A 27,461-nucleotide genomic window follows, 5' to 3' on the forward strand; every position below is an offset into this window, starting at 1 on the left:
GCATAAACTAGAGGCTCCGTTAAGCTCAATGAGCTGATATGTATTAACCTGATTATGATGATGTAGTTGCCGTGTGGGAACAAGGCCAGGATTCATGGAGACAAAATTAAGTCTTAAGGTACCAGGCTTTCAACTCACATAGAGTGAAAACCTCCCCGTTACGTTAATGCCTAACGTTTTTTTTTTTTTTTTTTCCAATTTAATACAGATCCATCTCTTTTTATTTTTTTTATATGAGCGGGGGAGAATATTATAATCATTCTTCATAGAACACTACATTGTAAAGACTTTTTATAAATGTCCACAGGCGTCCTTAGCTGAGAATGAATCTATTTGAATAAAACCAGTAATCTGAAGGTAATTAAAGTAGTTTTGTAAGGTGCAATAAACATCCATTGTTGGGTCTACAGAGCATTAGTTTATGCTATTGTGAAGAAGATGTCTTTTTAGGTCCTGAGCTGTTTTGAAAAATTTCAGAGGCCACAAGTCTGAAAAAAAAAACAAGGACAAGATAATGACTGGAGACACAATTAATCCTGGTGACTCTGTATGGTACAAACTGTTACAACAAGCAAAGAAAAAACTGGGCAAGGGTTATAGAAAGAGAAGTTAATGCATAGTCTTTTTTTTTTTTAAATAAAAGCTTATATGTAGAGGACTAAACGGGTGGAATGAACAATAGCTGAGAAATTAAAATAGCATAAGATAATAAATACATTGTGTTATAAAGAAAGGGAAAATGAATTTATGTTTGCAGAAAATATGAAATATAATTTGTGTCCATATGTATGTGACAACAAGATCAAATTTAGGTAAATACTCTTGTTTCTTTAGGCATGACCTCAGTTGGTGTCAAGATTTCAAAAGCCCATGTAATACGTCACACATTCCTGACTCAAAATCCTTGCCTACCATGTAAAGGGGTTTGCACGTTACAAAGAGCCTGGAAGAAACGGCCGGGGCACACTCTGAAGGTCAGCTTTTATCTAGCAGCAACTTTTTACTTTTAACTCTTTTTAGACTTCCTTCACAATGGCCTATGTTTATGAGGGTGAACAAGAAAAAAGCAAGACGTTTTCTGGGTCTGACTCCTACCCTAGTGGCCTCTAGATTGGATTTCCCGATTTTGGAAATTAAATATACCCTTTAAATATGAAATAGTTGGGCAGCCCGGGTGGCTCAGCGGTTTAGTGCTGCCTTCAGCCCAGGGCATGATCCTGGAGACCCGGGATCGAGATTGAGTCCCACGTTGGGCTCCCTGCATGGAGCCTGCTTCTCCCTCTGCCTGTGTCTCTGCCTCTGTCTCTCTCTCTCTCCGTCTCTCTCTCTTTCTATCTCTCATGGATAAATAAATAAAATATTAAAAAGAAAAATGAAATAGTTAACTTCACCACCCTGAAGCTGAATGCTCACGCAGGGAACTTTCAGCTTCTCTGATGCCCACCCCCTTCCTCCCAAAACAGATTCAGTCAGCGTTTTAGGAAAACCTCATTTTTTATCTGTGACTGTTTCATGTGGGATTTAAAATAAAACAACAGAGTATTCAGTTAGCCCCAGTGACCTCTTCTAGATTCCAGGGTGGGCATTCAGTGTGTGCAATTATTTGAACTCCTCCTAACTTCAGACAAGTAAGAAGTGTCTTCCTGCTTCTGCATCAAGTTGGGAGAAAGGCAGTTGGCTGGAGCCGAGCTCAGTTAAAACAACCCTTCTCTGAGTTGTGTAAAGTACATGTACTAACCCAAATCAAGTATTTTCCCTTCATTCTCACCAGTCATGTGCTAAGTTTTACACATGGAGACAATTGCGTCAATCCATAGATCTTGGGGCATATCTTTTCATATCTATCTGCAGCCACTCTTCCTTTTAGGCTGGACACAGAATGGCCCCTGAAGAATCAAGCATTGATCTTCAGGAAAACCAGGATGCCTCACCTGCATACCTATGGCTTGAACATACCATTCACATCATATACTGAAATCCGTTGTGCATGTAATAACCATATTTTTTCCAAATGAGTCTCTGGCTTCTCAGTCATATTTTTCATCAAAATAGCAGTGGTTCTGGGCTAAAATTCTAATGTTTGCATTCCCTTGGAAGAGGGCTGCCAAATTTAGCAAAAGGCAAACAACAAACAGGAAATGAAGTAGGATGCCCAGTTAAAGTTGAATATCAAGTAAATCTTGTTTTTTTTTTAATATAAGGGTATATGATACAATCATAAGGACATGCTTATACTAAAAAAAATATTCACTGTTTATCTGAAATTCATACTTAACCAAGCATCCTGTATTTTATTTGGCAACTCGATCTTGGAACCATGATAAATTACAGTTAGGAAAGATGGTCTCTGTTTCACAACTGAAGAAATTGAGGCATATGGGGCAAAACCCCCCTTTACTTCAATATCCCAGAGAGTTGCTGCATTTGGTCACTTCATGCTGTATGGCACCCTTCAGGCACAGTTGAGAGGAGGCAGGGGTGCCATGGGCATTTTCTCATGCTCTTATTCTTTTTGATTTTTCTGTTCTTGACTGCCATACCTGCCACAAAAAATACATATTAGGATAACTGCCAGCCGAGAAAGCTCTATTATATTATTTTGCCATTGTGGGTAAATTATTGACTTACTGTCTTATTTACTTTTTTTCTCATGAAATGAAAGCATATTGGTGGAATTTCAGGCATCAGTTTGTGGTAAATGAGAGAAAAAAGTTGAGGTTGTGATGTGGGTTCTTAAAATTTTATTACATTGGGCCAAATTTCAGTATCCTACGTATCAATGCTGTAAACCTGCAGCTGATGTCTGTTTAAAAAGTCACTTGGCAAACCTAATAATCTAACAATGTGTAGATGAATGGCAGGTTTATACCTCTGCCCCGAGTAACTCTGGGATAGGGGATTCAGAATATATACTTTACCTCCAATATTGTTTTATAAAATTTCTTGAATACAACAAATTTGAAAGAATTATACACTTGAGTAGCAATATACCTTCCACCTAGAGTCTACGAGGAACATTTACTATATTTACTGTATTGTGTCTGTCTTTCCATCCCTTTCTCCGTCTATCGACTCATCTTTGATGCATTTCAAAGTAAGTTAACATTCGTGTACTTCATGCCTAAACATGTCAGCAGGTATATCATCAACTAGAATGCATGTATTTATTATTTTTAGGGTAAAAATTACATATAGTGAAAGGCACAAATCTTAAGTGTACCATTTGTTACATTTTGATAAATATACACACCTATGCAACCTCTAGGTGACACAGATTATGCCTGTGTAAGACACTATCATCACAGTAGAACATCTCTTTAGGGCTCATTCCAGGATAAGTGATTACTGTTCTGACTTTTTTCATAATAGATTAGTTTTGCCTGTTTAGAAGTTCATGGAAAGAAAACCACCCAATATATATTCTTGTGTGATACTTCTTTTGCTCAGCATGGTTTTGAGATTTATCTGTGTTGTTGGCTGTATCAGCTGTTTGTTTCTTTTTATTGATGAGTGGCATTTCATTCTATGAATATACCACAGATTGGTTAGCCATCCCTCTGTTGAGGAATACCTGCGATGTTTCCAATTTCTGGTTATTATAAATCCTCTAGTATATGTCTTATGGACATGTTTCCTCCCGCTCCCCCTTCCAATTCTTCCCACCCCCCACCTCTGGAATAAACAGGGATGGCGGCAATCCAGTTTGGGAAGCATTTTGCTAGCCTGTGCCATTTTGAAAAATATTGGTCATCATATTGATTACTGACTGGCTTTCATAGGTAAACGTTTCTAGTTTGCAAATCTAGATTGTCTTTAATTTTTCTCTTAGCTTCTTACTTTGCTCTTAGATCTCAAAGGATTTAGATCTTCTCTAAATTGTTGAGACCAGTCAAGGGCATTAATGAACCCTGAAACTTGCTTAGAATGTCTTCATTCTGTTCTGGATGTGGAACACTTCTGGTAGGGTCTTTCTCAGAATCATGTTATAGCATGAGGATGAACGTATCATTGACTTACTTTCATATTCACTGAGCATGTGTTGAGTGGAAGCCATATGCTGTTCCCTGGGAATATAAAGATCATAAAGCTTGGTCCCTGATTCAAAGAGCTCAAGATCTATAGAGAGATAGACTAAAAAATGGCCAATTCAGTACAAAGTGGTAAATATTTTGATAGGGATATTCACAGGGTGCTGTGGGAAGACCTTGAAAATGAACTTGACCCAGGGTAGGGCGCATCAAGAAAGAGTTTCCAGAGGATATGAAGACCAAGTTATGTTATGGTGGACCCAGGAGCAGTTAAATAGCAGATAGTAAAGGGAATGTGTTTCAGGCACTGGGACTATGATGAAGTAAGTGTTAGGGGCAGGAGACAGTGAGTTGCTTTGAAAGTTCAATGCCAATAGGTGAGGGTAAAGAAAAGAAGGAGGCAAAACTTTTAGATGGGCTTTTAGATTAAGTTAAGGGTGACTGGGACACCTGGGTGCCTCAGTGGTTGAGTGTCTGCCTTTGGCCCAGGTCATGATCCTATGGTCCTGGGATCGAGTCTCACATCGGGCCCCCTGCAGGGAGCCTGCTTCTCCCTCTGCCTGTGTCTCTGCCTTTCTATGTCTCTCATGAATAAATAAATAAAATCTTAAAAAAGGATTAAAAAATGTTAAGGATGACTTTATATTCTGAAAAGTTTGTGCACCCATCTGTCTCTATGTAAGGGGTAGGTCATAGACCACCAGTTATTTCTGTACCCATTTTGATGTACTGAAAAAGAGCCTCAATTCAGTGGCTCCAGTATGTGTTCACTCTTCAAAATAATGTTCATGAGTGTAAGATGTCTTGCTGGTAAGGCTGCATGAGATTTTCTTTCTTTCTTTCTTTTCTTTCTTTCTTTTCTTTCTTTTCTTCTTTCAACTCAGTATCAGGCTGTACTTGAAGGGAAATTTCAGAATCTTTGCTACAACTGGGTAACTGCTGACCCCAGCATCCTTAAATTAACCTCTCAGGAAATGCAAGATTTATAAGTTGTGGGCTTTTTTTTTTCTTTTGAAAAAAGGTCTTAATAATTCAAAGAACTTTTTAATGATTTTAAAAGTGCATGTTAAATACTTGATGGATTGGATCAATTCAGTCTTTGTAGTGCTGTGTGTTGACATCCTCCTCTCTACATATGGAAATTCGACAGATGTACAGAAATGCTACACAGGATGGGATGTTTCTTTATGACATTTCCTTGTGCATTTCGTTGGAGAAAAGAAATGTGTATATGTGCTTTATAGTTAGTCATTAACTATAAAAACAAGCTTATTCACAAACCTGCTTTGATCTGAATTTCCTGTGATTTATCTTTGGTGTCTTAGCATGTACTGAACTCCTGATTGTTATTAACTCCCCAAATATTTACATCACTCCAGATAATCAATGCTTATCACAGTCAATACAGATGTTACAAGATCCTGGAAGAAAGATAGTGTCAGCATAACATTTTAATTATGATAGCATGTGTTTTTCAACTGTATCTTTTGTTTACCGCATCAGCTAACACAGCTACTGCGTCTACCTAATACACAGAAAGTATTAAAATGGTAGAACTTGTAAATTATAGCTTTTGCACCAAGTGCTTACCCTTGAAGCAATGGTGTGCAAATGCTTGAAGGTATTAACGCTTGTTTAATTAATTTAAATCATGCTGCTAAGACCATATTTTCGCTTTCTGTTCCCCTGAGCTTGCACTCTCTGCATGGTTGCTCAACTGTTAGGTAAAACAAATTTGCTTGTGGATTTAAATGATACAAAATATCTGACTTGAACTAGCGTTTCACTTCTGTTAGTGAAATCACAAGATGGACTACTGTGAGGAAAAAATAATTTCACTTTATTTTATCTGTTTGGCAAAATTCTGCTTGAATTGTACATTTCGTTTTCAGGCATCGTGCTTCAGTTTTTACTCTTGAGAGCGACGTGCTGCCAAGTTCTGTGAGACCCGTGATATATATTTCTCTGACCCCCCACCCCCCACCCCAGTGCTTCACAGCCACCACTCCTGCAGAGGGCAAACCTGCATTTTGGAGAATGGATGAGCAGAATCAGGTGGCTGGTGCAACACTGTCCAGGGGTTCCACTGTCACCACCGTCCTTGTAAATGGTGCAGGTCTGCCAAGTTAGGGCCACCTTCGCTCTTCCTGGAAGAGCTGCGGTTTTATATCAAGCATCTGTGCCAAAGCTAATGGCATGAAAGCTGTGCTGTGTGGACGGTTCCCAGTGGACGAGTGGGCCTCATGCAGCTCCATCAGAACATCTTCACCTGAAAGCTAGATGCAGGGGGCAGTGAGAACTTGCTGATGGTTGAAAGTTAAAGGTCTGGCTTCTTTTACTTGTATTTTACGATGAATACTTGCTCTGATAAAATGAAATGCCTGTGCCCTTTCCCAGGTATGAGGCTGGGCAAACTGCATCTTCTGTAAATAAGAGATATCACAGGGACTCAGTTTTTAAAATGAAACACCAGGGGAAATATATGGTAATATCAAAGCTCAAGTTTTAATGGGAAGCCTGTGATGATAGCAAAGAATCTCCCCCGTCCTCAGCCCCTTTTTTGTATCCACTGAAATAAGGGCTTAAAGAAAGATGCTGTCTCTGGAAAGGAAGGGCCTCTGTACCGGGGAAGACTGTGAGATATATTCTGCTTTCTAGGCCTCCTGTCCTCTCCAAGGACCTAACTTGGTCACACTCTCTCAACTAAATGTGTTTGTGGATAATTTTCTTTTTTCAGGTCAAGATGCTGAATATGTGGATCTTTTTTTTTTTTTTTTAAAGATTTTATTTATTTATTCATGAGAGACACAGAAGAGAGAGAGAGAGAGGCAGAGACACAGGCAGAGGGAGAAGCAGGCTCCATGCAGGGAGCCTGACGTGGGACTCAATCCCGGGACCCTGCTCTGAGCCAAAAGCAGACGCTCAACCACTGAGCCACCCAGGCATTCCATGTTGGATCTTTTTGCAAGGGGATAAAGATAGTGATATTGGGGGCCCTTGGGGACTAGTGCAAGAAGATCAGGAGTTAGTGAAGGGTATCACAATAGGCCTCTACTGTAAAGGCAATGCAGAGAACATAAAATCCACACTAGCTTCTTCCTTATGGAAAAGTCCTATCACAGTAGTGCAAGAAATCCTGTGCTGAGAGGCCATGAAGACAGGTGTTGGCACCTTACATTCTTGAAGGAACTTGAGAATTTTATCAAACTCGTGCCTTTGACAAAGTACAACTAAATAGATGCCATTCTGGAAAAAATGAGTATAACATTTACTTAAATTTAAAATAAAAATAAGCAAACAAAGTAGAAGCCTCTAGGGAGACAGTAACATGCTCCACAGACTCTCCATTCTATCCCATAACATACCATCATCACTAGGTTCCTTTGATTATTATTATGATTGGGGTTTTTTTTTGTTGTTGTTCCTTTGATTATTTTACCCAAGCCAGAATATTGCACTTTGTTTCTGAGAGTTTTGCCTTTGGTTCAGCCATTCATTAGTCACTATTTTTTGAGCTTCCACAGCTCAAATTTATGAACAAATAAAGAGATAATGATAAAGTGAGGGAAATGGAATAACAGAGGTGTACATTAGACATTACTGAGATAGAGGTTGGGCCTCAAGTCCCACTGGGAGCAGGAGAAGTTGGTCAAGAAAAGCTTCCTAGAGGTTGGTTGGCTTTGTTGGAGTATGAAGAGATAGATTGATGAGGGAGAGAGATAAGACTGCTTTGTGGACGGGACATCTTGCAGTGTAAAGGCTTTCCCAATGACATCAATTTATTGTAATTTTTCTAGATTTCTATTTATTTATTTATTTATTTATTTATTTATTTATTTTAAAAGATTTTATTTATTCATGACAGACACAGAAAGAGAGAGAGAGAGAGAGGCAGAGACACAGGCAGAGGGAGAAATAGGCTTATGCAGGGAACCTGACATGGGACTCGATCCTGGGTCTCCAGGATCACACCCTGAGCAGAAAGCAGTGTTAAACTGCTGAGCCACCGGGGCTACCCAATTTTTCTAGATTTAAAACTAAAATGTACTTACATTTTAAAGAATTCTACACATAATAGAATGGAAGACAAGAGTTGCAATCACTTGATGGGATTGAATTTCAAATATGTTAAGTAGCAAAGATTTTTTTTTGGATCACTCTTCACTAAGTAGAACTACATTACCATATGCCTTAAAGTCTCATGCATTGGCTCTATATAGAAGAGTGATTCATCAATCACCAATCGTCAATGTGTGAATCAATTTTTTAAGTGAATCAAGTAATTTACATATGCCCTGTTTTTCTTTCATGATTATTTTGGAATAATCCTAATAGTTATCAGGATTTACTAAATTTTTATTATTTTGGACTATATGAACTTGTAATTAATATTATTACTTGGGGTAATTATAACATAATTTAATAATAATACTATCACGGGGTAATTCTTAAAATGAATAACACTGATAATAACAAATTAACTGAAAATAGTTTACATATTAATTTAAAACCATTACTATTGTATTTATTAAAATTAGATCTTTCAGGGCATGGATTCCAAAGATACAAACCATGTTCTTCCAAATGATGAATTTGCATTTCTTTGGAATATTTCATACTGTAAACTTTTCTCCAAGTCAAACTTATTTTTCAATTTACAATATTTATTTCTCTTTTGAAGTATTTAAGTTTTCTGTATTACATATGGAATAGATGTTGTCTATATGCTGTAAACCTCCAGGTTTAGAGAAATCAAATACGGGGTTGTGGGGACAGTCGCTTTGGCCTTAAGTGGTGCAACTCCAGGGGGCACCATATACTAAATATAACTTGAAAGGCAACCAATTTTTGGAATTGTGCAAAGTGGCTGCCCTGGGTGCTGGGATGTGGGGCATGGGAAAGGATGTTTTCTAAAAACTAAACAGCCTCGCAGAACCAACTGGGTATTTAATCGGTAAGTTTTCCCAGATTCTTTCTGAAGAAACCCTAGATGAAAGGGATGTTTAAAAGTGTATTTATTTATTTATTTATTTATTTATTTATTTATTTATTTATTTATTTTTTAAAGTGTTTTTAAACCCAAAGTTTCTCTAGTTTAAGTTTGAGAAATCCTGGGGTAAACAAGTTTTTCACTGTAGGATCTCCCATAGTTTTAAAAATGCTAGTGTGCTCTGTGAACCTATAAGTGAAGATTATAATAGGTATTATTTCCTAAGCTTATTTGATCATGGAAATGTTTATTGGCTGATTTTGTAGTACTAATGTTTAAGGTCTTATCTATCTGGTGTTTGGTCATCATAGACCATCAGAATGATACTCCATTTCCATGGCTCCGAAAGAATAGGCAAGGAATATAGAATGGGAGACAATTCTGAGTAAGAACAAGGGAAGAATGCTCAAGTTCTCTAAATTGTAAAAGGAAAATGGGCATTTGACTATTTTGTTCTCAACTCTTTTAAATCCTGCCTTCCTTAATGATGCTATATTGTCTATAAAGATACATATACATGTGATATGATATATATTATATTGATATATTCACACCTATTAAAGGATAATAATAAATCTGAATAAATGTAAAATCCAGTGTACCGTTAATTAAAATAAAAATTTTACATTAAGATACACACACAAAGGAATATACGTGAATTGTAGATAATTTGGGTTAATATACTTTTGTTTGTAGTATTCAGATCAAAGACCTCTTTTGTCCCCTTCCCTCCTGTTTGGTCACAGTAAGTATCCTCAATTGTTTAAGAAACAAAATGACTTGAAAATGATTTAGGAAACATGGGTCTTCAGTTCCCAAGCTTTGGTTTGTTAAATGAAATGTCCAAGCAGCCAGTTGTTTTTGTCACATGGCCAGTCTCGAATCAGAGTGCAGTGGCTCTACATGTGGAGAACAGTCCCAGGCTGCTCAGTCAGTCAACCATGGTGGCTTCGACTTCAGACTTTCTATTTCACATCAGATTATAACTTTTTTTTTTTGAGTGGCTAAGAGTGAAGTTTTGTTTTGAACAATCAATAGATACCTCAGTTCTCCAATTCCGTGATCTGCTCACTCGTGTAAAGAAATCATTATTTTATGATTGCATACTTTCATTTTTGTTCACTCAGTGATTATGGTTAGTTAAGGATAAAACCATTTATCACTTGAAATGCCACATGTATTTAACAATTTTCTGAATTGTTTTCCTTTGACATTGTGAAAGGGAACCCACATTTTTAGAAATCACACTCCAAACTATTATAAAAATGAAGTGTTAGAAATCAATTCAAATGTTAAATACAAAGGACATCCTTGGCTCATTAAGTAAAAATATCTCATTTAATGAGCAGGAAAGCACTGGAGCACACTGAACCCTGACACAAAGCAAATTATTTAAGTGATAAATTATACTTTATGGGGAGTGTAAAAGTTAATAATACTCAGGGGCACGGTAATAAATGCAGAGGTGTAACTGACTTCATCGACTGCTTTACTTACAAACATGCCATATGTACTTAGTTACTTGGGATGATCATAAAAAGAAAGGATAGGCACTACACAAAGATTCCTAAAGTGATCTTAGTATGATTGTTTTTTAGTTGCATCCCCGATGTTGTATTATTTCAAGAGGTCCTTTCTCCTTTTGTTCCTGTCATTTGCAACATTCTGCTTCCTTTACATTTTTGTTTTCACTTTTGGTCAAGTATTTGACCTTGTAGCAGTTAAAGCTGCAGCCTGCTCCTTATCTCTTGGCAGGCCTCATAAAATCAGCCATGCATTCATCCTCCTGGTGGCCCACAAATGACCTCAGACCACACTTCAAGAGGACCAACATGTCGTATGAAGAAATGGGTGGGTTAGGTTTTGTATTGGCACCACCCTGGCTCTTTCCTAAGCAAACATTTCTCGGTAGTGTTGACTAGATCTATAAACAAATGTGGACAATAACCTCCGTCCATGCTTTGCTCAGATGCGCAGAGTTGTGTTTGCCAGAGCTATCTCCACACCAGAGGAGAGGAGGGAAGAGTGGCTGCACTTGTCCGGATGATTAGGGCAGATTGAGGGTGAAGTGCAAGGAAAGGAGCTGCTTTTTTTTTTTTTTTTTTTAAATTTAAATGATACCTGTGTTTTTTTCTCTTTTGAAATGAAATTTGTTCCACAATTCTTTTTCTTGACTCCTGCCTGGTTTTGGGTATGAGCAAATTCAAATGCCATATAATTTTGCTTTTGTAGAGGTAGATTCTAGGTGATGTAGCTTACTGATGCTGTATGAGGGCTTTTTTTTCCTCCTGGATGTGGAAAAATAATATAGTTTAGAATCCTTATTCAAAGTTGATTTTAGGGGCAGCCCGGGTGGCTCAGTGGTTTAGCGCTGCCTTGAGCCCAGGACCTGATCCTGGAGATCTGGGATTGAGGCCCATGTCAGTCTCCCTGCATGGAGCCTGCTTCTCCCTCTGCCTGTGTCTCTGCCTCTCTCTCCCTCTCTCTCTCTCTCTCTCTCTGTGTCTCATGAATAAATAAATAAATAAAATCTTAAAAAAAACCAAAAAGCTGATTTTAGTTTGTGAGACCACTTTGAGGTCAGTTGCAGGATAGAGAATTCCCTTAATGCCAGGGCACATATGACTTAACAGTGATGTTTCACACTTCTGAACCTTTGCATATTCTTTTTCTTCCCACTGAAACAATTGGATTTATTAAGACATATATGAGCTTTGGAGACCAGGCCATTGAAGACCTAGTGCCAATCTCATGTGCCTTTGCATGTTCTATATTCTCTGCCTGGTTGCTTTTTCCTCTTGTCCATTCGGCAAGGCCAACTGGGTTTCAAACCCGGCTCAGAAATGGATTCCTCCAACTACTCTCTTCCTTTCTCTCTTCAGGTTGAGTTAATTAATTTTTTTTCTAGGTTACTTTTTTAAAAAAGATTTTATTTCTTTATTTGAGAGAGAGAGAGAGAGTGCACGAGCGGGGGGGGGGGGGGGCGGTGGGTGGTGGAGAGCAGGGACAGAAGGAGAGGGAGAAGCAGGCTACTCCCCTGAGCAGGGAGCCCAGGACCCCGGGATCATGACCTGAGCCGAAGGCAGGTGCTTAACTGACTGAGCCGCCCAGGCGCCCGCGTTCTATGCTACTTTTAAAAAACATGTTTATGTTACTGTATTTTCTTCTTGTATAATAACTATTCATATTTTCTATTATGCTTTAAGATTCACAAATATAGAAACCCTGCCTTGGTCGCCATTGCATATCTAACACGTAGACAGATAGTGGCCCATAATGATGGAAGCAAGGATGAAAGGAGGAAGAGAAGGAAGGAAAGAAAACCTTTGTTATTACATATGGCATCCTTATTCATAGCTGTTCTTTTAGAAAAAGATTTCCCTTCCTTAGGAGTGGTAGAGCTTTGAGCCAGGGTACAAGGCTTGGCTAGTGGAGAACTGTTTGGATTTTAGTCCGTGCTCTTTGCCTCTTAAGACCGAGGAAAATAGGAATAAAGAGAGGGGCTGGTTCAGTCAGTAGAGTGTGCAACTCTTGATCTTAAAGTTGTGAGATTGAGCCCTATGTTGGGTGTAGAGATTACTTAATAAAATCTTAGAGAGAGAGAGAGAGAGAGAGAGAAAGAGAAAAGGAGAGACAGAGGAGAGAATGAGAGATAGGGAGATGTGTCTCTCTTCACTCTTATACTGTGGGCTCCCTAAGGGACAAAGACTATGTGTCTTCACATTTGAGTTTGAGAGCCTTGCACATAGTAACACTTTATACATATTTATAGGATTGAATTGGATTATTGATATTTGAGATTGTGTGTGAGGATGCTTTATATGTAGCATGGAACTGAAAGAGGAAGGATGATGAAGAAAATGGAGAAAGGTTAGCATGGCAGTTGGAGGAGAGTTTGGGCAACTATGATAACTGTTGGTCACGTCTGGAAGGCTGGGTTGAGTGGCTGAGCCCTACTTATGATAAATGCCAACAATTGCTGTCTTTTTGCAGAATAAGATCATTAATTTTTTTTCAGATTGTTTCTAGAGGTTGAAATTATTATTTATATTTTTAAGATCAAAGAAGACCATCTGTAAACAAATTGGAGAACTAATAGATAAGATATTAATTGGTTATCCTATGATGATGACTCTCATTGATGACTGTGTTCACACTTTGGGTAGTTACTACCTGAAATTGGATTTATTATTTAAGTATTTTCAAAATGTCTTTCTTGGTCTGCATTATAATCATCTTAAGTATTTTCAAAGTGTCTTTCTTGGTTGGTCTGCATTATAATCATCTTTAAAAGTAAATATACATAGAGTTCTTCTTGAATCATTTGATCCTTTGAAAGTAATGATTAGTCTATCACCTGGGTGCCCATCCCATTTCTGCTACTTAATGGGGGTGACTTTGGGCAATTTAACTCCCTCAAGAATTGCTTTATTCAACCCTAAAATATGTATGACCTCTACCTCAGAGGTTATGTGGTCTAGATAAGATAATGTTTGTAGTGTGCTTAGCATAGAGCTTGATGTTACTAATATTATTATTATCACAGCTTACATGACAAAATATTTTGTAAATACTTTTTTTTCATATGTATCCTTTTGGTTTTGCCTATACTATCTATTTTCCTTGGAAAACTACCTCTCTCTTACTCTCAGTTCATGGGGTTTCTGTGGAGGTAATGGTATGTATCCCTTGGCTACAGTGGTAGACACTTTCCAAAGCCAGTTCAGTTGGAGCTAATGAGTATCAGCGTGGAACTGGTATATGTGTTTCTTTAGCTAAATTGCTAACTCAAGCTGCTGGTGAGCATTTTTTCACTTCACATGGAGGACCTGGCTGGAATATTTGCCATTGCAAAAGATGGCAGAGCCACGTGTTTGCAGAGAGAGAGAGAATGAGGTAGGTAGGTAGGTAGGTAGACTGGTAGGTAGGTAGGTAGATAGACAGACAGATTCTGGTTGATATTGTTTGAGCAGCTGGATCCAGACCTAACTATAGCTAGAGCTAGAAGCTAGAATTATCTCTGAACTTTTTAATATGTGAACTTTGATTATGCAAGTTTGAGTTAGTTTTTTTTTTTTTTTTTTTTTTGATTTGCAGATGAAAGAGTCCCAAGTAATTGTAATATGATTATGGTCAGTCACAGTGGAGTATTCATGGAAATGGACTCCTTCCCCCTCTATGCTTGTGATTGTGGGATTCTTGACCTCTTCCTACTTAATCTCAATGTACCCATTTTTATTATCCCCCTTCTAGTTAGGTTAGAGTTAGAATCTGTAATGAAAATGAAATTTAGTATTATCGGTGATGATTCATCTAAAATAAAGCATTAGCAATTAGAGGGTTGTTATTTAAAAAAAATATATATATATGTATTTTAAATAACATACTTATGTGCTTACCAGACTTGTTCAGGGAATCTTCTCCAGGGAAAGGACTGTGTCTCACTTATTTTGGTACACCCTGCCTTGGGAGCAGTCCTACCAGTTCACAGGTGGTCACTGAACATTCGTGAACTTCAATACACTTTGACTACATCAGATGTGGAAGATAGGCCCCTCCCCTTTCCTCTCCCCTCCTCCTCTGTCCCTTCCTCTCTATTTCCTCCCTCCTTTATAAGAAAAATTTAAAAAATACTAAAAAGCACAAAGAATTGTAGAAGAAGCATCCATGTTTTAACCTCACATTAACAGCAATTAATATTTTGCCATTTATTTTTTCAGGTCTTAAATATTCCATTTGACCTTTTCCAACCTTTTCTCTTATCACCTCTTCTGGATAACCATTATTGGTTTTGTGTGTGCCTTTCCAGTTATTTTCTGTAACATTATACACCTGTGTGCTTCCATTAATGACATACAGTATATCACTGTTTTATGTGTGCTTAGTAAATTTAATTAATGATATAGTGCTGTGTACATACTGTCCAGTACATCCTTTTCAATTAACATGCTTTTGTGATATGTCCACTTTGATTCCTTTTAAGTACAGTCTAATAGTTCATTGAATTAGTTTATTACATTTAACTTATCTTTTGAGGAACATGTAATGTCTTTTTATGGTAGGGATATATTATAAAACCTGCTTTTACAAGCAAAATCTTATGTTTGAAATTCATAATAATTTCAATGTAAATTTTTGAATTGAAGCATTTAAGAAGCAATTAGAAAAACTAAAATAAACAGAAATTCCATATGATCAATTTCACCAAAGACAGATTTTCTTACTCTGTTTTCATATATTAACTGTCTGTACTGATACAGGTATATATTTATATTTTCTTTTTAAAAATATATTTATCTCTGAAAAGAATTTCATCATCATTTGCTCTGGCCCCACTGGCTTCTTTGTTGTTCTTTGAACACTCCAGGCACTCCTACCCCAGAACCTTTGCATCTGCTCTCTCCTTTGCTGGCAACACTTCCCCAGACTTCACATGGCTTTGTCCTCATCTCCTTAAGGTTTCTGTTCAAATGTCATCATCTCAGTGAGGTTTACTCTGTCCCATTTAAAATCACATACTTGGAGCACCTGGATGGTTCCATTGGTTGGGCATCCCACTTTTGATTTCAGCACAGGTCATGATCTCAGGGTTGTGAGATCTCTCCCGCTTAAGATTCTCTCTCTCCCTCAGCCCTTCTCCCAGCTCAAAAAAACCACCCCCGCGCTCTTTACCTTCTTGTTGGCATTCTCAACTCCTGTTTTTTGCTGAATTTTTCTCTATAACATTTAATCCTTTTCTCCCATACTATATATTCTAATTTTGTTTATTGTTTATCTTCTTAAAGAGGCAGAGCTCCATGAAAGTAGGGAGTCTGGGACTCAGAAGAGAAATCTGGGCTGGAAATACACATTTAGAAGTTATTGTAGTATCTCTAGTAAATGAAAAGAGCCCTTTGAATTAGATGAACTCTGACAGTTAATGGAGGAGGAGAAAACAAAGGAGTATAGAGAATATAAACCGAAGGGTTAAGAAGAAAGCTATGAGGATGTGATGTCAAGATCCAAAAGAAATCTGTTCAGAGGAGAAGGGAACAGTTAGCCATCAGCTGCTGTTGAGAATGCAACTTTCTCCATTTGGCACAAAGCGGTTGTAAATCAGGAATCTGTTGTGCATGACAGCATAGAGGCCATTCATTAGCCGTCTACAGATGATCCCTAACTTACGATGGTTCGGCAATTTCTCAACTTTACAATGGTGCAAAAGGGATATGCACTCAGTAGAAACCGTACTTTGAATTTTGCTCTATTCTTGGGCTAGCAATACATGGTAAGACCCTCTTTCGCGATGCTGGACACTGGCAGCAAGTCACAGCCCCCAGGTAGCCACGCAATCACGAGAGTAAACAGTTGACACACTTACAGTCATTCTGTACCCATACAACCCTCTGTTTTTCACTTTCAGAACAGTATTCAATAAATTACACGATCTAGTCAACACTTTATTATCAAATAGGCTTTGTGTTAATGATTGTGCCAACTGTCAGCTGATGTAAGTGATGAACATATTTAATGTAGGCTAGGCTAAGCTATGATGAAGGTTCAGTGTATACATGCATTTTTGACATAGATATTTTTAGCTTATGATGGATTTATGGGGACAAAGTCCAATTATAAGTTAAGGAACATCTGTAGAGGATGCTGTTGCATACTGTCCAGGTTCCTTTTACCCAGCTATTGCATCTATACTCCTGATACTATGAGATGAGTGCTAAGGACTCACAATAGACCCCTTCTCCGAAGAATTGCCCTTATCCAAATGGAGGCATTTGCATTCCCCACCTCTACCTCTATCGTGTGTTTGTAAATCTTTAACACTCAGCTCTCTGGAAAAGAAATGTATGCCCTTATCTGTCTGTGTCTATCTCTACTTTTATTAAAAGTTTTACTGGTATGAAAGATGTATGTTATGCAATAATAGTAAAATATCTAATACTCTTTACTCTAAATTTAGTATGGCTAGTTGATTCTTACGGAATGCTTTCCTTTTTTTCTTCTTTCTCTCTTTTTTTAAAAAAACATTTTATTTATTTATTCATAGAGACACAGAGAGAGAGAGAGAGAGAGAGGCAGAGACACACACAGAGAGAGAGAGGCAGAGACACAGGCAGAGGGAGAAGCAGGCTCCCTGCAGGGAGCGCGATGTGGAACTCGATCCCAGGACCTGGGATCACAACCTGAGCCAGAGGCAGATGTTCAACCGCTGAGCCACCCAGGCGTCCTGTGTCTGTCAATTTCTATCTAAATACTCATATTATGGCTGATTTCAAGTTACCACTGTGATGTCACAAATCTGAAATTGGAAAGAGATGCTCATTAATAAACCATTATATAGTATTTCTACCCACAGCATATGATAGATGTAATTGACTTCAAGAACATGGATAAATATAAAAAATAAGGGCACCTGAAGTGATTCATTTTGAGTATTTTATTACCTTTGTTTTTTAACATACTTTAATTGTAAATTTATATAATTTACTTTCTAATAGCAGCTGTGTTTAACAACCAGCTTACAAAATTTTGAGAAATTTAAAAATTGGCCCTCACCAGCCATACAAGCCAGCTTCAGTATACCATCCCAGATTCCACTTTATGCAGCCTACCACCACTGACTGACTGACATGAAGGTAGAGAAGCCCATCTCTTTTGCCTCTGTGGGGCAATTCACAGGACTCCCTGTGGACTTGGCTAAAGCTAGTCTCCAGTTGAGATGACATTCTTGTTTAGACTTTTTCCCCTCTGCCCAATTATACCTCTCTCATTCCCTTTTTCTGAGAGCATCCCATGAATAAATCATTGGCACAAGAATTCCCATCTCGGGATCTGCTTCTGGGGAATCCACCTAAGACATTGTCTTATTAAGAATATGTGTGGTAGGGCTAAAACCTAATTGAGAAGAGTGAGGAGTGAATTGTAAAGTGAGGAAATGGAGACAGCCCATGTACACAGATTGAGAAGAGCAATAATGAGTGAGAAAATGAGTGGAAAGTGAGCGCACTACAAAGTGCATTGACATTGCTGGACCATGAAGTGGGAACCAGGATGGGAGAAGAGGAGGCACTGGAATCAGTTCTTCCACTTTCTTCTCCCAGCATTTTATTCTCTTTCTCAGTGTCATAGCATTTATCTCATTTTCTTTTCTCTTTTCTTTTCTTTCTTTCTTTTCTTTTCTTTCTTTCTTTCTTTCCTTTTCTTTTCTTTTCTTTTCTTTTCTTTCTTTTCTTTCTCTTCTCTTCCTTTCTTTTCATTCATGACAGAGAGAGAGAGGTAGAGACACAGAGGGAGAAGCAGGCTCCATGCAGGGAGCCCGACACAGGACTCGATCCCGGGTCTCCAGGATCACACCCTGAACCGAAGGCAGTGCTAAACCACTGAGCCACGCGGGCTGCCCCTTTATTCCATTTTCTAATTATATTTTCACGTATGTGTTTGTAAACAGTAACTGGCTTTCCCCCATATATTGAAAGGTCTTTGAGTACAGGGATCTTCTCTGTTTCATTCTCCATTGAGCAGGCAGTGCCTGATGTAGTGGTTCTCCCAGAATATTTATTGGAAGAGTAAGTGAATGAATGAATGAATGGCACGCAAATGGACAGATGGGGTAGCACAAGTTTGTGTATTTTTGGTTTAACATATTCAAAGTGAGTTCTTCTAATTAAAGGAAATTAAAAATGAGAAGAATTGTCTTTTATATTTGCCACATATTTACCTTTTTGGGCACCTTTGATTCTTTTGTGTAGATCCAAGTTTATATCACGTGTTCTTTTCCTTCTAGCTAAAGAACTGTTTTTAGCATTTCTTATAGTACAGGTCGGCTGATAGCCGATTCTCTCAGCTTTTACTGATCTGAGGACATTGTTTTTTAATTGTTTAATAAAAAAATTCATACACAGCGTATGTTTTCATTTTTGTTGTTAAACCTATAAATGTGAATTATAAAAGTAAAGATTTCACTTCCAAATGTAACTGTAGGTATCTTCAGATGAGGGGATTATAACTGATTTTTTACTTCTTTTTGCTCATCTAAATTGTCTCATTTGGTCATATTTTTCTTTTTTATTGTGGTAAAATATATGTACAATATTTACCATTTTAATAATTCAGTGGCATCAGATATAGTCACAATGTTGTGTAACATCACCCACTATCTAAACTCAAACCATTTTATCATCCCCAACAAAATCTCTGTACATGTTAAATAATAACTTCCCCTCGATTTTTCCCGCAATTCCTGGTAACCTCAATTCTACTTTCTATGTCCAAGAACTTGCCTATTATAGGTACCTCATGTAAGTGGAATCATATGGTATTTGTCCTTCTGTATTTGACTTATTTTATTAAGCATAATATTCTCAAGACTCATCCGTGTTGTAGCACATATCAAAATTTCATTCCCTTTTATGGCCAAATAATATTCCATTGTATATATAGAAAAGTTTTGTTTATCCTTTCATCTGTCAATTGACAATTGGGTTGTTTTACCTTTCGCCTTTGGTGGATAATGCTTTGGGTACAAACACCTGTTTGTGTCTGATTCCAATTCATTTGGATATGTGCTGAGTCATATGGTAATTCTATGTTTAGCCTTTTGAGAAACTGCAAACTGTTGTCTGTAGCAGCTATACCATTTTGTATTCCCACTAGCAATGCACAGGATTCCAGTATCTTCATATCCTTGCCTACACGTGTTGTTTTCTGGTTTTAAAAAGTTACAGACATCCTAGGAGGTGTGAAATGGTATCTCATTATGGTTTTGACTTATATTCTCTTAATGATGAATGATGTTAATTACCTCTTAATGTATGTATTGATAATTTGCATATCTTCTTTGGAGAAATGTTTATTCAGGTCCTTTGCCTATTTTTGAATTGTGTTGTTTTGTTTCATTGAGTTTTAAGATTTCATTTTGTGTTGATATTAATTTCTTATCAGCCATATGATCTGCAAATGTTTTCTCTCATTCAGTGGGTTATTCTTTTACTTTCTTGGTAGTATCTCTTGGTACATAAAAGGTTTTAATTTTGATGAAATTCAATTTATCTATTTTATTGTTTGCTGACTGTGCTTTCAGTGTTATATTCATGAAATCACTGTCAAATGTAATGACATGAAGATTTTTACCATGCCCTTCATTTTTGAAGGATATGTTTTCTGGATATAGAATAGTAAGTTGATTTTTTAAAAATTCAGTACTTTAAAGATGCTGTTTCATTATCCTCTAGTTTGCATTGTTTCTGACAAGAAATGTGAGGTTATTATGATCTTTGTTCTCTTGTATGTTCCTGTTTTTAAGATTCTGTCCTCTCACTGATTTTCATCTTTTTGACTCTGATGTACCTTGGTGTTGTTTTCTTTTGGAGTTCATTGAGTTTCTTGGTTTTGTGGATTTGCAGTGTTCATCAAATTTGTAAAAAACATTCTGCCACTATTTCATCAAATATATTTTTTTGTTCTCCTCCTTTCTCTGGGACTCCAATTACTTATTTGTGAGACCACTTAATATAATTCCACATATTATTTATTAAGGCTTTGTTACTTTTTTTTCCAGTCTTCTTTCTTTCTCTGCTTCAGTCTGCATAGAATTTACTACTATTTCATTCTATGTCAATTGTTCTCTGAGGAAAGTCTTAAGTCTTGATTTTACCCGTGATTAGAAGGCAGAAATCTCAGATTTTATTGACAGTGATCTTCTTTTTGTTTTTTTTTTTTTTTTTTTTTAAATTTTTATTTATTTATGATAGTCACACAGAGAGAGAGAGAGAGGCAGAGACACAGGCAGAGGGAGAAGCAGGCTCCATGCACCGGGAGCCCGATGTGGGATTCGATCCTGGGTCTCCAGGATCGCGCCCTGGGCCAAAGGCAGGCGCCAAACCGCTGCGCCACCCAGGGATCCCGTGATCTTCTTTTTGGAAGTATGTGTGTATGTATGTAGTTTAAGTAGCCCAGCATGGAGCCCAATGCAGAGCTGAACTCATGATCCTCAGATCAAGACCTGAACTGAGATTCCCTGAGATCCTTCAGATCCCTGAAGCTGGATAGATGTAGATTTAAATGATATATACATCACTTAATAGCTGTATAACTTTGGGAAAATTATACTGTAAACATCAGCTTTCTATTCTATTAATAGGACTTATTCTACCTACTTTACAGGATTACTGTGAAATGCATACTAGGTGTTTAGTAAATGCTAGCTGTCTTCTGCTCACTCTTAAATTGTTCACTCTGGTTATGCCAACAGCTATGCTTTCATTTGGTTTTATGGACCAGTAGGTACTTTAATGAGCCTGTCCTCTCAGTTCCCTTGATCACATATCGACTTATCTTTCTGCAAATTATACAGTTCCTTTGTGATTTCACTGAGTTTGTTAGAAAAGTAGACATAGCATTTTACAAAATTAATTTAGTTAAGCAAGGAGAGATAGAGAAATCACCTAAGTTTAAGGATCCCATTTAGAGACGATAGATCCCAGAAAACCTAGGAAGGTCCCTTATTTACTCTGTTTGCCTCTTTATATTTCTAAGTTTTCTCACTGCATAAATGTTACTACTTTCATATCCATGGTTCTCTAACCAGGTGCTGAGAATGGCAGCAAAAATAAGATAAAACAAGATAATTTAATTGTTTCACGATCCCTAAGAAATTCAGGCTATGAGAAGCTGGAAGAGCAGGACTTGCAGCATTACTCAGCAAAGTATGAAAGTAACTTACTGCCATAAAATGGATGAGGCTAAATACCTGGAGATGCTGAGCTGAGATTATGATTTCAAAGACCCTCTGTAGTAATGCTGACCACTAAAACTTTGTGAGGATTGGCATGTTCTGTATCTGCACTCTTCAATATGGTGGCCGTTAGCCAGCCACAGGTAGCTTTTGAGCACTTGAAATACGGCTATTGTGACTGAGGAACTAAAATTTTAATTTTATCATTTTAATTAATTTAAATTTAAATATTCATGTGTAGCTAGTGGCTACCATATTGGACAATGTAGTTCTATAGCAATCCTATTTTCATTATATGAAGAACTTGTAATAAATCAATACACTTACAGATGGTCTTATCAACTTTCTATTGTAGATGTGAAAATGCTAGATGTGGGAAAGTTATTTGGGCAGGCAGGCTATAAAACAAGAAAGAATGTGTTGGATATTGCATGTGCTGGAGTCCTTTGATATACCTAGAGGCCCTTGAGTTAGAGTAAGGACTCATGTCATGTTGGTCTGACCCATGGAGTAATGGGTATCTGAACTCTTAAGGTATAATTTTTAGAACTTTAGAACTTTTATAACTTTATTTTTTACTCTGCCACTAGTATGGACACCACTGCCCTGTCCTACTTTTTCAACCTAAAATAAGTCCTTTCAGGCTAAATGAAGATGTTGTATTAGATTGTATTACCTTTAAAAGAAGTTCTTGTTACTACATTCTTCTTAAACATCAATTCTCAAAATAACTTCAATCACATATTTAAGTAGAATCGAATAATACGGTCAATTTCACATGTATTATCTCCTTTATTCCTGTCATTGGCCTTGTGAGTCAAACAGAGTGGGCATTATTATTTCTGCTATATAGACGTGACTACTGTGGCTTCAGAGAAGTTCAGTGACTTGCTCTTGGTCATCCAGGAGTTGAACCAAAACAATTTTACTCATCGTTTATTCTTACCCTCATTTGCTAGCTGTACTAGTTCATGAGGCCAATTGGCTTTTTAAATTGATGACTGGGTTTTCAGTATCTTCAAAACAACATGAGGCTTGTGTGGCCTCACCTCACCCTTATAATTTCTGTGCTTCAAGAGGAAGACAGCTTCGATTCATGTCAGTTGTTTAAAATTAATGGTACACTCATATTTTATTTAATAAATATTAATGGTTGGATTTGGCAGAGGGCAAAGGGCTATTTTAGACCTTTCCTGTAAAGAAGATCATTATCACACCCCCAAATTTGATTTCTAGAGTGCTTATTTATCAATATTTATTAGATGCCTTGGTTACTCCTAATTATCCTTCCCAGGTCGTGGTACAGAACTCCTTTCAGGCAGTGTTACCTCGGCTAAGTGTGTTCGAGCGCACTTACTTAGCAGTTCTGTCCTTCAGCAGAGATTTGTTCTGTCTTTGAGATAAAACTGGGTTGTCGTCGTTTTTGTCAGTACACGATACAATAGAAATCCTAAATCAATAACACTTTTTATTCCTATGCAATTGATGCAGAACAGCCTTCTTCACATTGAGGTTTAATGTGTTGTAAATTAATTATCTGGAATGAATACGGGGTCAATGGACCTTGGTATGACCAGGACGTAATGTTAAAGTGTTCCATTTCCTCTTCCACTCCTCAGCATTCTTACTCTGTCTTTTGTGTACGCCTGTTATGCCATCTTCTGTGGTAAGCTCCCTTAAGAGTAGTTAATGCCCCTCTAGGGATTGATCGATAGAAAAAAATTTGCTTTACCATAAATTTGCTAAACTATTTTCTGCCTTCCAGGCAAAAACGGGACATTTTTATTTGTAATACATATAGTGGTACTTAAAAAGAGAAAAGAACATTTAATTGGAATTTGAAATTGCCAAATTCAAACTATCACATATTTTCCCTTAATTCAGAGTGATATCTGAAAGATTTGTGCAAATACATGTGGGTTTCATCGTCTACCAGTCTCTGTTGGAAATGAGAACAATTGTTTATTTTCCAGAATTCAGTTCAAGAAAAGATAACTTTATCCGTCCCATAGTCTAAATGTGGATATGATGGCAGCCCCATTTCAAATGATAGAAAATCAGGCACAGTGAAGTAGATTTTTCCATCAGAAGCACAGCAATTAAAAGGAATTCACTAAGTTTTAAAGTACTCAATTTTCTATTTTCTTTAAAATAAGAATGAGAGAGGCAAACTCCATTATAGTTTCGAGGGTAGCTCTGCTATTAGTAGCTATAGAAACAAGGTAACCAGGTAGTGAATAAGAGATAAAGAGGGAGAGAGGGAGGGAGGGAGGAATAGAATGTGAATAGGGCAAATAAAACCACCAACCTAGCTGTAACACTTGAATACTAATATCGTGATTTAGGAACAGGTGAATTGGAAAGTAGATTAGCCAATATCTTGGCTAGTTTATCATCATGAACACTTCATTGTTAATGCCTGGTTTCTCTGACACTTGGGCATATAGTGCAGCATCCAAACAAAACAAATACAACCATCTTCAAAGAAGAAGTAGTAGTAAAGAATAGGGATATAAATATACAACGCCAAATTGCAGGAAGCACACTGGGGTCGGCTTCATGATTTTTTGCAGAAGCCCTTTCCCTCCTGTCAGGTTAAGGGATGGAGAGTGGAACCAAATCTGCTTTACTTCCCTTGACAACGAGGTCAACACTACTTGTAAATGTGACCTCCTCCCATTGCAGCTGTAAAGTGTCAAAGGTGGGGAGCTCAGTGGGGACACGGATTTCCTACAAGACAGCACATTTTCCAAACTCCGACTTGCCACATGCCTGGTGGAAATGCCTCTGATCTTAGTTTAAGTTCTCCGGGAATGTTTTCAGCTTAGACTTTATCCTCACATCTGTCCTGGATCAGCAGACGGCATTACATTGTCGCTTGATCTTTAGAAACAAACACCCTAACAACCAAGCTGGATGCTCTACGTGGGCAGCTTTTTGAGTCCACAGAGTGGATTTCCTTGCTAGTTAAGAGCCTCAGAGGACCATGCAGGTACGGAATCTAGCCTCCGTGCTTCAGTTTTAGAGACATCTATTACAGGATATCCTGATAGATACCCCAAATGGCGGTAACTGCTAAAACCTAAGCTTCAGTGAAAGGGAGGCATATATTTTCAGTGTGTCATCATCCTGAGCTACTAAACAGGATAGCAAGGAGGTCAGTGTGTGCCAAATACGGAAGCAACCAAAGGATTTCAGGTTTTCAGAGTGAAATGATATATTCCTTCTAAGAGGCAGTGTCATAAACGGGTTAAGAGCAGGGGTTGGCACACTACAGCCACAGGCCCAATCTCGTCATCCACCTGCCTTTTTTCTGGTAAAGAAAGCTTTATTGATATAGTTAGGCCTATTTACATCTTTATGACTGCTTACCCCCCTGCCATGGTGGATGGAATAGCTGTGACAGAGGCTGTACGGCCTGCAGAGTTGAAAATATTTATTGTCTGGCTCTTGATGAAAAAAGTCTGCCCACTCCTTGTAAAGAGTGTGGGCTTTTGAGGTACACTGTCTGGAAAATGGATCCTGGCTTCAGTATATACTGGCTATGGTGCCTAGAGCAGATATTCTTTATGTTTCAGTCCCCTAGCCTATAAAATGGGCATCCCAATAGCAGTCTCCTTTTGGGTTGCTGGGGAGATTATATGACTTAATGAATATTATCTTAGGGATCCACCTGGCTTGGAGTAACCAATCCTATGCTACCGCTCACCTTTTCTTAAACTACTCTGAAAGAGTTCTAGATCTCTACTAAAATTATTTTTGCTTTCTACTGGGCACAGGACAATTTTATATTTTTAGGAACATTAAGTTTGTAGGCATCAAGACTCTTATTTCTTAAAAAACATGCACATAAGCAGCCTACTCTTATTAGAAGAAGTTACAAAAACTTTGGTCACCTATGGGATTTTTCACTTATTTAAAATTTCTAGCATTGTTCAGATTTTGGCACCAAATGTGGTTCACAAAGAACTCCAATCATTTGTTCTTAGAATACCCCAGTAAGGTAGGCAGAAGCAAATCTTTTTTTCTTTTTTTTTTTTTTTAAGATTTTTATATATTCGCTCATGAGAGACACACACAGAGAGAGGCAGAGACACAGAGGGAGAAGCAGGCCTCCTGTGAGGAGCCTGATGTGGGACTTGATCCCAGGGCCCCAGGATTATGCCCTGGGCCAAAGGCAGACAGTCAGCCACAGAGCCACACAGGTAGCTCCGGCAGAAACAAATCTAAACCATTCTACCTGGCAAAGGTATAGGATGAGACCGATGGAAGAAATGTGGATAGTTCATTCTGAGAGACCCAAGCCCATGCCTTTGAACCCTTAACCTTGTGTCCTCATATTAGGAGTCCGCATCCTATTGCACTGGAGACCAAGGAGTCACGGGGAATTATTCTCTGTGGTCCCTGGCTGGTTGTACCAGGAAACGTTGCCAGATCAGCAAAGTATGTGTCCCATGGCTCGATATCCCCTTCCTCTGTCTGGTGCCTCCTTTCCTTGTTATCTTTGGCTGTTCATGAGTCCCTATGTATTATGCTCTTCAGGTCAGACTGCTTCCAAAGTGACTCATGTTCCAGGTGATCTTCTACTCACTCCATAGTCCCTGAGCAAAACTCCCAGTTTGGGATCCATCTATAGCAAGCCAGAAATGGAACTGATCAAAGTGACTTCTTAAGGAATATTTATATTTCAAAAGGAGAACATTTGATATAAATGAAACTCTAACTAGTGAGGTGTTTCTGAGCAGTGGGATCTTCCTCATGCTTGTTGCTTTCTCTAGTTGAAATCCTTCTTTCCTCAATGCCTTTGGTTGGCAATTTAGCACCCCGACTTCTGAAAGATTGCCAAGTCTTGTACTAGGCCAGATTATATTATCCTATTATGCCAAAGCACCACTTGTAAAGAAGGTGCTCCCTGTGTAATAATGGGTTGAATGTGATGGTGTAGTACCTCTAATGAGTGCTCCTTCAAACCCCCAAATGGCACCAGACTGTGCATAGCATGTCTTAAATACATCAGCCTGGAAATTGGGGAGTTTCATGTAAAGAGCTGCAAAGCAATCAAGTATATACTGAGTTCCCTTTTTGTTCCCCTCCCAGTGAGGAAATTGCATGTTTGGTGGAGAATTTAGAGTATAGTTCCTACTGGGCATCTGGAATTTGTGACTCTTTCATAAGTATTGCACTTTATCCTATCACTCTTTAAACTCTGTTGCTGGGTGTTAAGGAAGGTACTTGTTATGATGAGCCCTGGGTGTGTATGTTGAATCACTGAATGCTACTCCTGACTCCAAAGTTATACTATATGTTAACTAATAGGATTTAAATACAAATTTGAAAAATAACTCCTAACTCTGTTGAGACACTTTCAGGTCATTTCAACTCATCTGGAGTTTGAAAGACTCTCTATAACCCTTTTCATAAGGTATCCTAGATGGTGCCAGGTACAGGATTTTGTTTACTTAACCTGTATCTAATAACATCAATATATACTGGTTAATTGTATTAGAACTCTGGATTTACAGAGCTCTTTTCTTCCTTAGAGTCTAACTTATTTTCCCAAAGGTTATTGCATTTTCACTTAGAGCACCAATGTAAGTTAGAGGGCAATTTCCATGATTTCATTATTTTAGAAGAAGGCTTGGTGTCAAAGTGACTGACTTCTCCAAGGTCAGCCACTCTTCAGATAATGGACCTGGGATGATAACTCAGGCTCCTTCCA

General features: G+C 37.9%; 1 long non-coding RNA gene across 8 annotated transcripts in view; it reads left to right on the forward strand.

Moving 5' to 3' along the window:
• LOC102152898 overlaps positions 1-27,461 on the forward strand; it is a 167,042-nt gene that overhangs the window by 123,193 nt on the left and 16,388 nt on the right. For all 8 annotated transcript variants that reach the window (XR_005361819.1, XR_005361823.1, XR_005361824.1 and 5 more), the window contains one exon: positions 835-974. This is a non-coding gene — a long non-coding RNA (uncharacterized LOC102152898). The remainder of the gene's footprint in view (positions 1-834; positions 975-27,461) is intronic.

Source organism: Canis lupus, chromosome 7, assembly GCF_011100685.1.
Source record: "Canis lupus familiaris isolate Mischka breed German Shepherd chromosome 7, alternate assembly UU_Cfam_GSD_1.0, whole genome shotgun sequence".
Lineage (NCBI taxonomy): Eukaryota > Metazoa > Chordata > Mammalia > Carnivora > Canidae > Canis > Canis lupus.